The sequence below is a fragment of the Rousettus aegyptiacus genome, unplaced genomic scaffold (assembly GCF_014176215.1).
Source record: "Rousettus aegyptiacus isolate mRouAeg1 unplaced genomic scaffold, mRouAeg1.p scaffold_m13_p_9, whole genome shotgun sequence".
Lineage (NCBI taxonomy): Eukaryota > Metazoa > Chordata > Mammalia > Chiroptera > Pteropodidae > Rousettus > Rousettus aegyptiacus.
In genome coordinates, this window is record NW_023416312.1 from 25,044,377 (window position 1) to 25,056,856 (window position 12,480).

Genomic DNA, 12,480 nt, shown 5'->3' on the forward strand with positions numbered 1-12,480 from the left:
TCTGGAGCATGTGTGGCAGCTCTGCTCCACAAAGCTCTTAAGGACTCAGATTCCTCCTGTATTATTGTTCCACTGTGTGTGTTTCTATTCTTGCTGTCATCTCATGATCCAAGAGGGCTGCCAGAGCCCCAATGTTGACATAAGAATATTCAAACCTATAGAGAATTTTAACAATAAATTATTTGAACTAAATAGAAAATGCACCTGGAAGCAAAACTGCAATAAACTGAGAAAAATTCTTCCAAGAAATAAAAGTTCACAGCAATGACCGTTTGCGGTTTCTTTTACGCATTTGGAATTAAGGAGGGAATGTAAGGAAGATTATATTGAAGGTGGGAGAAAGGAAGGAGGGGATCGGATTACTGGATAGTTAACAAGATTAAGTGCTCTCTTAAGGGTGGTCATACTTTAGAAGGAGGGGTCTGAAAAGAGGCATTTCGAAGGTGTGTTACCTTAGATGCACAGAAACAATGGACAGGGCTTGCTTAAGGCAAAGATGAGCCTTTTACTAAACAAGTTATATGCCTGAGGCATGACTATCCATCATGACCTGACCAGTTAGGAATGGTGGAGGCTAAAAAATAATCAATACTTCTCCTACTTATAAGTTCTTTTAGTTGGGCTGGGCTATTAATCAAATGAACAGAGACACATTAACAGGAGAAAATTAAATTTTAATACATGCGCATGGGGAATTCACATAGGTATGAAAATTTCAAAGCCATTTTGGACAAAAGAGAAAAGAAGGAGCAGGGTATTATATTTCAGAAGCGAGAATGTAGTTGAGGAAGAAAGACCGGAACACACAAGGCAGGAAAACTCTTGCTAGGCAACTCAGAAACAACGGGTATTTAGTTAACAGGCCCCTCGCCTCAAGCCCTTGTATTTACAATACTTAATTCAAATTAGGCTCTTGGGGTAAGGTGCACATCCTAAAATTCTCTTCCTGAAGCAGGTTTTTCAATCTGAAATTCTTGGGCAGGAAAAGAGGAAGGTGAAAAGTTCTTTCCGAGCCTTCTGTTCCCAAATTACCAGCTTAAAATCAATATCCCAAAAGGCAAAACTTTTGGGCCCCTTCAAGCTCCATAGAGGTAAAATGTAGACCTCTAAGGAGGGGCCACTAGACTGCTGAAGGAAGAGGACACAATGAAACTGGTTCTGCTAGTGTTGGAGAAACTGAAACTGGACTTAGCTGCTGCTACAAGAAAGCAGTGTGGCTGCCCTGGTGAAGAAGTATTGCTGGGGCGCTGCTCACAGGAGCAGGAAGCAAACAGGCCTAAGCAAGGCCCTCTTCCTCCTCTAGCCTGCCTGGCTTCCTCTAGCACCCCCTATTGGCAGAACCTAACAGACCAACTGGCAAACCAAAGTGTTTTGCTGAGTGCCAGGCTCTAGCTCACAAAGTGAGTATAGAAGGGTGGGTTTGGAGCCGAGAGACCATAACTTACTAACAGGCACAGTACCCAAAGGTAATAGGCCTCCTCCTGTTGAGAAACACACAGAAAAGATGTACAGTTCAACAATTTATCACCCAAAAAATAAATAAATAAATAAAAATCCCTGAGGCAACCACTACCCAAATCTAGAAACCTACATCTTCCCAAAGTTCTTCCCAATCTCTCTTCCTACCTCTCCCCTCTAGAGGTCAGCACTAGCCTGGCCTTTATGGTAATTACTTCCCAGCTTTATTTTTATAGTGTGCGTCTTTGAATACTACGGTTTTGTTTTCAAAGTTTATATAAATGGAATTACACTGAATCTCGTCTTTTGTGTCTGGCTTCTTTTAATTTAATTTAATTTAATTTATTATTATTATTATCATTATTATTATTTTACATCTATAGCACGTGGTCTTCTTAGGTGGTCTCCCATTCAAGTACTAACCAGGCCCAACTCTGTTGCTTCCGAGATTAAATGGGATCGGGCTTGTTCAGGGTGGCATGGTCATAGACTGTCTCTGGCTTCTTTTATTCAACATTATTTTTGTGAGATTCATCCATGTTGTTTTGTGTGGCTATAGTTTGCTCATCTTTCTTGCTATATGAATACACAGGTTTTCCCAGCTTTTCGAAAGTTTGCGTTATGCCGTCTTCATTTTTACAAAAGGTACATTGGTACCTGTTTTCACTAACTGAAAGAAATCCAAAGAGGATTTCTGCTTTTACAAAAAAGGCAAAAAGTGAAATAACGTTCAGCATTTGTTTTGCAGTGAATCATTACAGAGGCAACGAAAGTGGCTCCACCAAGCTCCTTCCCCTGGAACTATAGTCAGCATCTCAGCATCAAGCACTATGGCTTTGAACTGCGCCTGAGAACATCTGTGGATTGTCTTGATTTATTTTGTGTATTCGTTGGCAAAGATGTGTCCTAATGATGCAGGACTGGGCGAATCTCCTGAGCGAGAGGGTGAGGGTTCTTGACTGCACACAGGAAAGAACTCAAGTGCACTCCAGAGTTAGAGACAGAAGGAAAGTTTATTAGAGAAGAAATAACGCTCTGTAGAGCTTGATCTCCTCTCAGAAACAGAGAATGAGAGAGACTGAGAGACACTGAGAGGGACCCCAATTGTTCAAAGAATTCAGTTTATATATATTTCTTAGTTTCTATAAATTACAGTTTAAAGACTTTGTTCTCCCTATTTTCCTTTGATGGTGTAGGAATGCAGTGTGAAAAGGCATGCTAGTAATCTCAGCCTTTGTTCTATAGGTTCCCCATTGTTAGGTCATAGCGAATGAATGATTGGATTTATTTTGCTTAGGGCACGACTTGAAGACTCTGTTTTCCTTTCATGGTATAAGTAGTTTGTTAGTAATCCCAGCAGGAATATTCCTTTGTTCCGTAGGTTTCCTCCTTGTTTGGCAGCGGCACATGTTTTAGGCTCTGGTTTAACATTTAGTCAATTTATGTAGTTCTCATACCTCTTCCCTATATCACTAAGGTAATTGCTTCTTTGCTTTATCCCTTTATAGCTTACAAAAGTTTTCATAGGCATGCTCTACTTTTGGATAGCAGGGGAAGCCTGTACCACAATTTATTTATGCATTCTATTGCTGATGGACTTTTGGGTTATTTTCATTTTGGGTTTCTTAGGAATAATGCTGCTATTAATATTATACATATCTCTTGGTATACAAGTGTGTACATTTTGGTTGGCTATATATCTTGGAGTGGGATAACTGAGTCATGGGGTGTTTATATTTTTAACTTTAATTGATAATGCTAAACTATTTGCCAATTTACATTCCCTTCCTTGGTGTATAAAGTCTCTATTGCTCCATATCTTTACTGGGTTTACCGTATCCTTATCTGACACCACCAATATGTTGAGTGTATAGTGGCATCTTGGTTTTAATGTACATTTCCCTGAATACTAGTGATGATGAGAGTTTTTTCATGTTTACTGGCTAGATGGATATCTACTTTTGTGAAGTGCTTGTTCAAGTCCCATATATTTTTCCACTGAGTTATCCATCTTACTGATTTGTAGAAAACCAGCCTTTTGACACATATTTTGCAATATTTTTTCCCATTCTGTGGTTTCCTTTTTCAGCTCTTAAGAGTGCATTTCGATAAATAGTCTTAATTCCTTCTAAAGATCCTAAATTTGATAGTCTAATTTCTCAGTCTCTTACTTTATGGTTTGTGCTTTTTTTTTGTCCTGTTTAAATAATTTTTTCCTACCCTATATCATGAAGATACTCTAGGATACTATTTTGTAGAAGCTTTATTGTTTCGCCTTTCACGTTTAGATCTATATTCTGCCTGGAGTTAATTTGTGTGTATGATGTAAAGTAGGGATCGAGATTTATTTTTTTCTACATGGTTATCCAGTTGTCCTCACATTATTTATCAAAACAAAACAAAACAAAACAAAACCATTTTTTTCCGCACTGGCCACTACTCTGCTAGTGTCTAAATACGCTGGGACTGTTTCTGGGCTATTTTATTCCATTAGTCTATATTTCTATCCTTGTGCCAATACTACACTAGTTTACATACTGTAGCTTTATAGTAGTAAGTCTTGAAAGCTGTTAGAGGAAGTTCTTACATCCTGTTCTCCTTCAAGTTTGCCTTGACTATTTTACGTCCTTCGAATTTCCATGTAAATTTTATAATCTGTTTACCAAGTGCCACAAACAAAACAAAACAAAAAAAAAATAAAACTTGTTGGAACTTTGAATTATATTGCATTGAATCCATAGACCAGTTTGGGGAGAACTGACATCTTTACAATACTGTATCTTCCATCCATGACTACTGCATATTTCTCCCATTATTTAGTCTTCTTTCAAGTTTTTCATTAATGTTTTATAAACCATTGGAGTCTTACACTTCTTTTGTTACACTTATTTCTAGGTTTTTAATGTTATTCAAATTTTATATATCTCTCTCTAGTAATTTTTTGTCTGCTTGTCAATTATTATGAGAGAGGTGTGTTAAAATAGCCCACTATTATATTGATTTGTGCATTACTCATTGAAGTTCTGTAAGTTATTTTCTTTACTTTGAGGCCAAGTTATTACCAATATAGAATTGTTATATCTTCCTGTTGAAGTGAACCTTTTTATCTTGATGAAATGATCTCTAGTAATGCTTTTTGCCTTAAAGTTTGTTTTCTCTAAAATTAATATAGCTACACTGATTTCTTTTGGATATTGTTTTCATAATATATCTTTTCTGTCCTTTTATTTTAAACTTTCCTCTATCCAATGCTTAAAATGTGTCTCTTTTAAGTCTAGAGACTAAAATTTTAAAAAGTACAATCTGACCATTCTTACTTTTAATTGGAACATTTAGTGTATTTACATTTAATGAAACTTAAAAAATATATTTGGATTTACATTTACCTTCTTAATAAGGGCCTTCGATTTGTCCCTCTTGTTCTGTATTATTGATTCTCTTCTTTCTTGCTGTCTTTTGTATTGATTTAGTATTTTTTTATTATTATACACTCTTATATTTTTCTTTTTTTTCATATATGACAAAGGTTTATTTCATTTAAGTGGGAAATGATGAACTTTTTAATAAATTGTGATGGGAAGTTGGATTTCTTACCTCACACTATATTTTATTTTATTTTTTTAATTGAAATTATTGGAGTGACATTGATCAACAAAATTAAATAAGTTTCAATCTTATATTTATCTGTTAGTGGTTACTCTAAACTTGCATCCTTGACTTACAAAAGTCTAACATTAATTCATGTTAATGTTTCCTATTTTGACAGTGTAAAGACCTTAAGACATATTAACTTTATTTACCTTCTTCCCAACTTAAATGCCAGAGTTAGCATATGTTTTATTTCTATGTAGATTTTAAACCTAACAAGACTGTTATTTGTTTATACAGATGTATCCATCTATTTACATATTTTCTTTTCATGTACCTAGTAATTTTTTTTTGTTTGTCAGACATCGTATTTGATAAATTATTTGTAGAAATAATTTGAAGCCTAGAATGTGTCTTCTGCCAGAGATAAATAACATTTTATTCTTAAGGTATCTGGGTATGAGCAATCTAAGTCAGGGCTTGAGAAGGTTTGAAGCTGAGAAGAGGTTCAACCTTACCCCTAGGATGCAAACTTTCGGGATCTCCAATGAAAGTGTGGGAAGGTCACAATCCACCCCCGCGCCCCCCGCAGAATTACTCCAGTACCTTCTTCCCATTCCTTAGAAGCAGCCACAAGTGCTGCTCAGCTTCTTGGCCTCCTCCTCTGGAGTGGGCAAATGTCTCCAGAGTAAAAGTGGCCCTAAATGCTCACCTACTCCCTTGGGTGTCAGTTTTCTCCCAGATCCTGGCCCCATAACTCTTCACTATCTTGATAGTTTGCTAATGTCTCCAAACAGAAGTTTCAAATATTTCTATTAGCTGTTTTAGTTATCTTATATATGAGGATTGGTGTAAATTACATAGTTTGCTATTAGTGGAATGTGAAATCCCTTATTAAGACTTTAATTTCTAATTATCCTGATTATTTGTGAATTTTAAGAAAGACCATTCAGATTTAACCTTCTGTGAATTGCCTGTTCATATCTTCGCTCATTTTTTTCTTTTAAAAGTGATTTTTAGAAGTTCTTTATAACTATGAATGCTAATTTTGTCAGTTATGTGTGCCGCTAGCATCATCTCCAGGTCTATGGCTTATCTTTTCATTTTGTATATAGTGTCTTCTGTAAACAGAACTTTTTAGTTTTTAATTTAAATTATTTTAATTTTATCAATCATTTTCTTTCATGGTTCATGCATTTTTTTAAAAAGTGATCCTTCCTTTCTCTGAGGTCATAAAAATTTTACAACTACTTCATAATTAAAAGCCATCAAAATTTTAATTTTTTATATATGATGAAGTAGGAATCTAATTAAGAATTTTGCATATGGATAATTCAAGAGAATAGTCCATGATTCCACCACTGCACTATAGTCCCATCTTTGTAATGTTTAATTTTTCACATACTTGTGGATCTGTTTCTGAGATCTCTATTCCATTCCTTGGGTCTGTTCGTCTCTCCCAGTATATTGCCTTTATTACTTCAACTAAGCTCTCTAATATGCTTTATTTTCTGGTTTGGCAACTCTCCCCTTAAGAGATTTATTCTTCTTGACATAGTACAAGTCTGCCATTGTAGTTGGTTTAGACAAATGAGCTGTGTAGCTTACTGAGCTGGAGCTGACAGCTTGAGTTCTTGGGCAGTAATCAAAAGCATTTATTAGGGGAATAAATTATTCTAACTGAATTTCATGACTTGTTATAATGTGGTTTTTGACTTCGTGCTACCTTTCCCCCCTCTTTGTCATTATATGATTCTCCCCATCCAGGTCTGGCTGGAGAAGGCTGTCCTCACAGGGAAGTGAGAGGCTCTTGGGTTCTCAAGGAATTGGCCTGATGGCAGCAGCCAGGCCCAGTCACAGGGCTAGCACAGACTTGGAGGGCTGTTGGCGTTGGCTTGCAGTGCTCCCAGCCTTCAGCTACTACCATGCCATGTTCTTTGGTATGTGCCCACTGGACACCCATCTATGGAATGCTTATGTTTTGCTCAAGTTGATTTACTTTAAAAACTATAAGTAGGTTCCATCTACCTTGGACTCCCTTGAGCAATGATAGCTGAAATCATTATACATATAATTATGTATACATTAATGCAAACAATTAAAATCAAAAATGTCATCTGTGTTTTACTAAAATGATCTGGTACCACCAGGAGCATATGTGTTAGGCATAAACATATGAAAGGAGAGGAGGAAAGATTTAGAAGGGTTTCAGGGAGGAGGTAGGGGACCAAGTAAGTTCCCAGCAGTTGCATGCTCCCCTCACTTAATGCATAGAGGCAGTCTATCAGATGGATGCGCTTTTCTGTATTTTATTCTTGGGAAAACTGAGCATAGGAGGTGAGGCCAGGTGCCCAAGATACACAGGTAGAGGAGGTGGCACTAGGAGTGTACACAGCCTGAACTCACTCTGCTACTAGCCCATGCCACCCAGCTCTGGGGTTGGGGGTGAAGGTGGGATGGAAGAGGGGAACACAGTGTGCAGATGTGGAGAATGAGGCACAGAATTGTCCTTGCTGTGTTGCCCCAACAGTTGCTCGAGTTAAGGTAGCAAGGTTATAAGTTTGAGAGACATTATATATATATATATTACATATAAATATATATTACATATAATATATATATTTATATTATATATAATATATATTATTATAGATATAATTATATAATTATATATAATATATATTATTATAGATATAATTATATATTATATATAAATATATATATTTAAATGTTATAAGTAAAGTCATAAATAAAGAAAAAATGTATAGATTATCCTACCTTCATAATACCACCACTGTTTGAATTTGGAGTTATTTCTTTATGGTGGAGGTCTCTTGGTCAAGAGGGCTGAGGAAGGAGGTACACTAATGAGTGCAAAGCACTCAGGGCCTGGAACATCAGCGTAACTACTCAGTAAATGTCACTGATTGCTTTTATTGCATTTAGATTAATTAAAATTGGTTCAGAGAAATATGATTATTTTACAAAAAATATAAACTTTAATTTTTATGGTTCTCGGTAGATGTCACCATATTACTTCCAGTGCTGTGATCAGTAGTTGAAAATACCAGTTTCATTAACTAGCTTTGGGTATTATGTTTTTTAAATCTATTAATTATTAATAGGTCGATATAACATCTCGGGTTTTAAAAATTTTAACTTGTATTTCTTTGATCATTGAGATATTTTTCAATGTTCATTTTTTAATAGTAGCCTTATATAGTCTGTTAAATGTTCATGTACTTTGTTTATGTATTGGGATGTTCATATTTTTAACCAGCTTATATAAACTCATTATATAATAAGTACATTAACTCTTGAAATATCACATTTGCTACAAAATGTCTTTCAGAGTTTGTGTTCTACAACTTTTTCATATAAAAGTTTGTTTTTATAGGATCAAATCTTTTGGTTGGTTTGAGACTTCTTTCTCCTGTATAAACTTAAAAAGTTACTCTCTTCTAGAATTTTACTGAACACTTAATATTGTATTCTTTTCATTTTCTATCACTTAATTTTACACTGAACTTTGTCTGAAACTAATTTTTGTGTATGATGTCTTAACTGTCTTAATTTTAGAATAGATTAAATCTGGAAGGGCTACTCATCCCTCATTTATTCTTTTTTCCCTAGCATTTCCTTTAACTCAAATTCAAATTTAAAAAAAAAATCACTGTTTATTCTTCTTGAACAGTTATTTTGTAAAGATCCAAAAAGTTGTCTGGATTTTGATTTGGTATTGTATAAAACTACACATTAATTTGGAAAAATTTGATGCTATTAGAATATTTAGTTCTCCCATTCAAGAACATTTCTCTACTTATTTAAGTCTTATATTCTCAGTGCAATTTTGTCTTATTTTCTACCATATAAATCCCATGGATTTTCTTGGTTCCAAAAAACTTGTTGTTGACTGAGAATGGCATCCTTTTAACCTTAAAATTTCCAACTTTATTATTAATACGTAAGAAGAATATTGAGTTCTGTTTTTTACATCTGCTCTTTATTAACTTGAATGGATGTCCAGTTGTTCTATTTGCATTTTAAGGTGCACAATGATATTATTAGTAAATATGGACAATTTTGTCTTTTTCAACATTTATACTTCTTTGTTCTGTTTCTGGGCAGTGCTTTTAAAGCAGTGGTAAATAATTATGGAGGGATGAGGATATGTTAAATAAGTCATGGAGCAGTGTGTTTGGTATGGAACCTTCACTGCATTAAAAAATACAAATCTATGTATACACACTGGTCTGACAGAGATACACAGTGTTTATAGCAGTTGTCTCTGAGTGGCAGAATTTGGTTGACTATCTACTTTTTGTTTATCCATATTTTCTGATTATTCTATGCAGAACATGTATCATTTGGGTAATTTAAAACATGATGGCATTTTTAATGTCTTTATTGTGTCATTTTTAGATAGATTATGTTTGCTCTGGGTTGAAACAGCTATTCTTTATCTGCTAAAGGTCTTTTCTATCTCATTCAATTTTTTATTTTTTAAATTTTTTAAATTAAAAAAAGTTTTAAGTCTATTGGGGTAACATTGGTTAATACAAATATATAATTTTCAGGTGTACATTATCATTTGACATCTGTATATTCCATTGTGTGTTTACCAACCAGAGTCCAGTTTCCTTCAGCTACCATATATTTGATCCTCTTTACCCACTTCACCCTCCCCCAAACCCTATATTTGATCCCCTTTACCTCGTCTACCTCCCCCGTCCTCCCCCATCCCACTAGTAACCACTAGTCTATAGTCCTCTGGTAACTTCTAATCTATAGTCTATGTCCATGAGTCTCCGTTTGTTTGTCCTACTCATTTGTTGCTTTTAGGTTTATATCTCACATATAAGTGGTTTTCAATTTTTTCTGTCTGGCTTATTTTGCTTAGCATGATTATCTCGAGTTCCATCCATGTTGTTGGAAATGGCAGTCTATCTTATTTTTAAGAGTTCTTATTTGTTTTTAAATTAAAACTGGGTGTTGAATTTTGTCAATTTTGTTTTTTTGCTGCCGCGGAGATGGTCATATGGTTTTTCTTTTTTTGTAACTGAGGTATATTTTATATACAATAAAATGCACAGATCTTAGGTGTTCAGTTTGATGTGTTTAGACATTTGTACATACTCATGTAATCACTACGCCAAACAAGAAATAGAACATTTTCATCACCCCGGAAAGTTTTAGAGGAAATTCTGTGGTAGGGTATTGATTCACGTGGCTGAGTCTCCACCGCCAGCCTTGTGCAGTCTCGATTTCTCACCTCCAGCATGTTTAACATCTTGAGGGCCTGGAGCCATATGGGAGACCCCAATAGGCTGTTCCCTCTCAAGTTATTCATCAAACCATGCATATTGCAGAAGGAAGCCAGATTCTCTGCAGGACAAGTGGCCATGGGGTGGGGGAGATAAAGCAGTATTCTAGGATGTGAAGAGGGCAACGGCAGTAGCTTGAAGCTTTTAGTGGCTCTGCCTAAGAAACAGTCTATAGCAAAACTGCTTCTAGGCATCACCTTCTGATAGGGGGAAGCGAAGAGAGGAGGTGGATGCAGGACCTCCAACACTGCCATAACCATGGGATTTCAGCTGCAGGCCCCATGTCTTATGCTCATTTCTTGATTCAGATGCCACCTTCTGGAACATTCTCCCCTTGAGCATCTTGGCCTTTGGCTGGGTGGCTAGCTTGTACTACATTGTCTTATAGGAGGCTTGGTACCTCAGGATACTCAGGGTTACTACCCTCAGTCACCTTGAACTCAAGGTCACTATTACCCTGCACCAATCTTGTTGCATTCTTTTTGCGGATTCCTGGTCTCTGTGGCAATTGTTCATGGAATGATACCTAGTGTTATTTATTCAGCTAATCATATTATAGTAAACTGGGAAAAATGCAGAACTACATGCTTCTACTCATTTCTACTTGCTTAATATTGGCATGGCATGTTTTCAATGCCATGAAGTGAGGCAAATGAGCTTCATGGTGGCATTGCACTTTTGGTGTTCTCTACATCAAAGGTGAGAAGTCTGCAGAAAGATGACTTGGGATTCCCTGAATCAAAAGGCCAGGGGCACAATTTCTTATGTCTGATGTGTTCTAGACTGATATATATTTGTCATAGGGTGAAGTTTATCTGAGTAAAGCAATTAGTTGCTCCTAGTTTATGTTTCCTTAATATGGGTCTTCTTAGCATGAGCCGTGACCACATTCAGGCTGGGCTATCTCTGGGGGTGTGCATGTTTCGAAAGATGCAAGTGTAGGTGTCTGCAGTCACCATGGTTCTTTGCTTGGGCGGAGCCTAGGACAAGTGCAGGGAAGAGAGGGTGTAAACTAGGTTATCGAGGCACACGATGGGCTGCATCCCAGACTCCAGTCAGAGACCAAAGCAAACCTCCCAGCACCAAGGGCAGCAAGCTTCCTCCGGAGGCTTTCTACGTGCGTCAAACAAGGTACATGTTTTCCATGCTTGGCACCTACACCACTCAAATCAATTTAGACTTCTATTTCTAGGAGCTATCACTACTTGGATTTTTTTTTAACCTGAAGCTATTTTAAATCTGTACCCAAATGCAAGCAACTAAGATTGAACAGTTTTCGTTGCACTGTCTGCACCAGCCATACTGAACATGGAGACTGCTAGGGTGGACCCTGGGAGTCTGGGAGCTGCCCACTGTCCCTGGTCTTTGTGGGAGGGAGAGGAACTCCCTCTCCCTCTAAACCTTATGTGGTTTATCACCAAGTTGTTTGGCCTGCAATCTGAGGAGACAACTGCCTTTTCGTGTTTTATACATTTTATTCATACATTTCTCCAACTTTGAAATGACAAAAGCCCAATCCTATGGTTTCCCATTACACAGCATCCTACAAGTATGTATATTCTACAAAGAATACTATGGAGTTTCTCTTCCTCCCCTGTCACACAAGAGATAACTGATTAGGGTTCCATCAACTTGTACTGTACTGGCAATGCACCAGTGTTCTGGTAGTTCTGGCGACAGGGCAAAGGGATCACGGCGGGAGAGCGTGTGCTAAGGCATGTAAATAGATACACACACAGAGAAAGAAAAGCGGGACATTTACAGAGAATCCGAACCTTTCTGATCCCTTCACCTCCTGGGTGTTGAAGAACACCTCCTGCACAAACGCTCTTGCACACTAAGGCTTTGCTGTACCCTGCAAATACTTACAATTGGATATGGTGAAATATACAACAACCATTAACATAGCTCTCTTTTTATCACTGAGACAATAATACTTCAAAACCTTTTATAAAAAGGCAATTATAAATACAGAAAAAAGAACACGTTGGCAAAACTTTATGCAAAACAACCCCAGAACTGAGTTTGAATGGCGACGTGCCTGCATTGCAATTAAACATGATGCTCTGGTCTGAGCATGTGAGGCTCGTGTGGCCTTCGCATCAGTCAC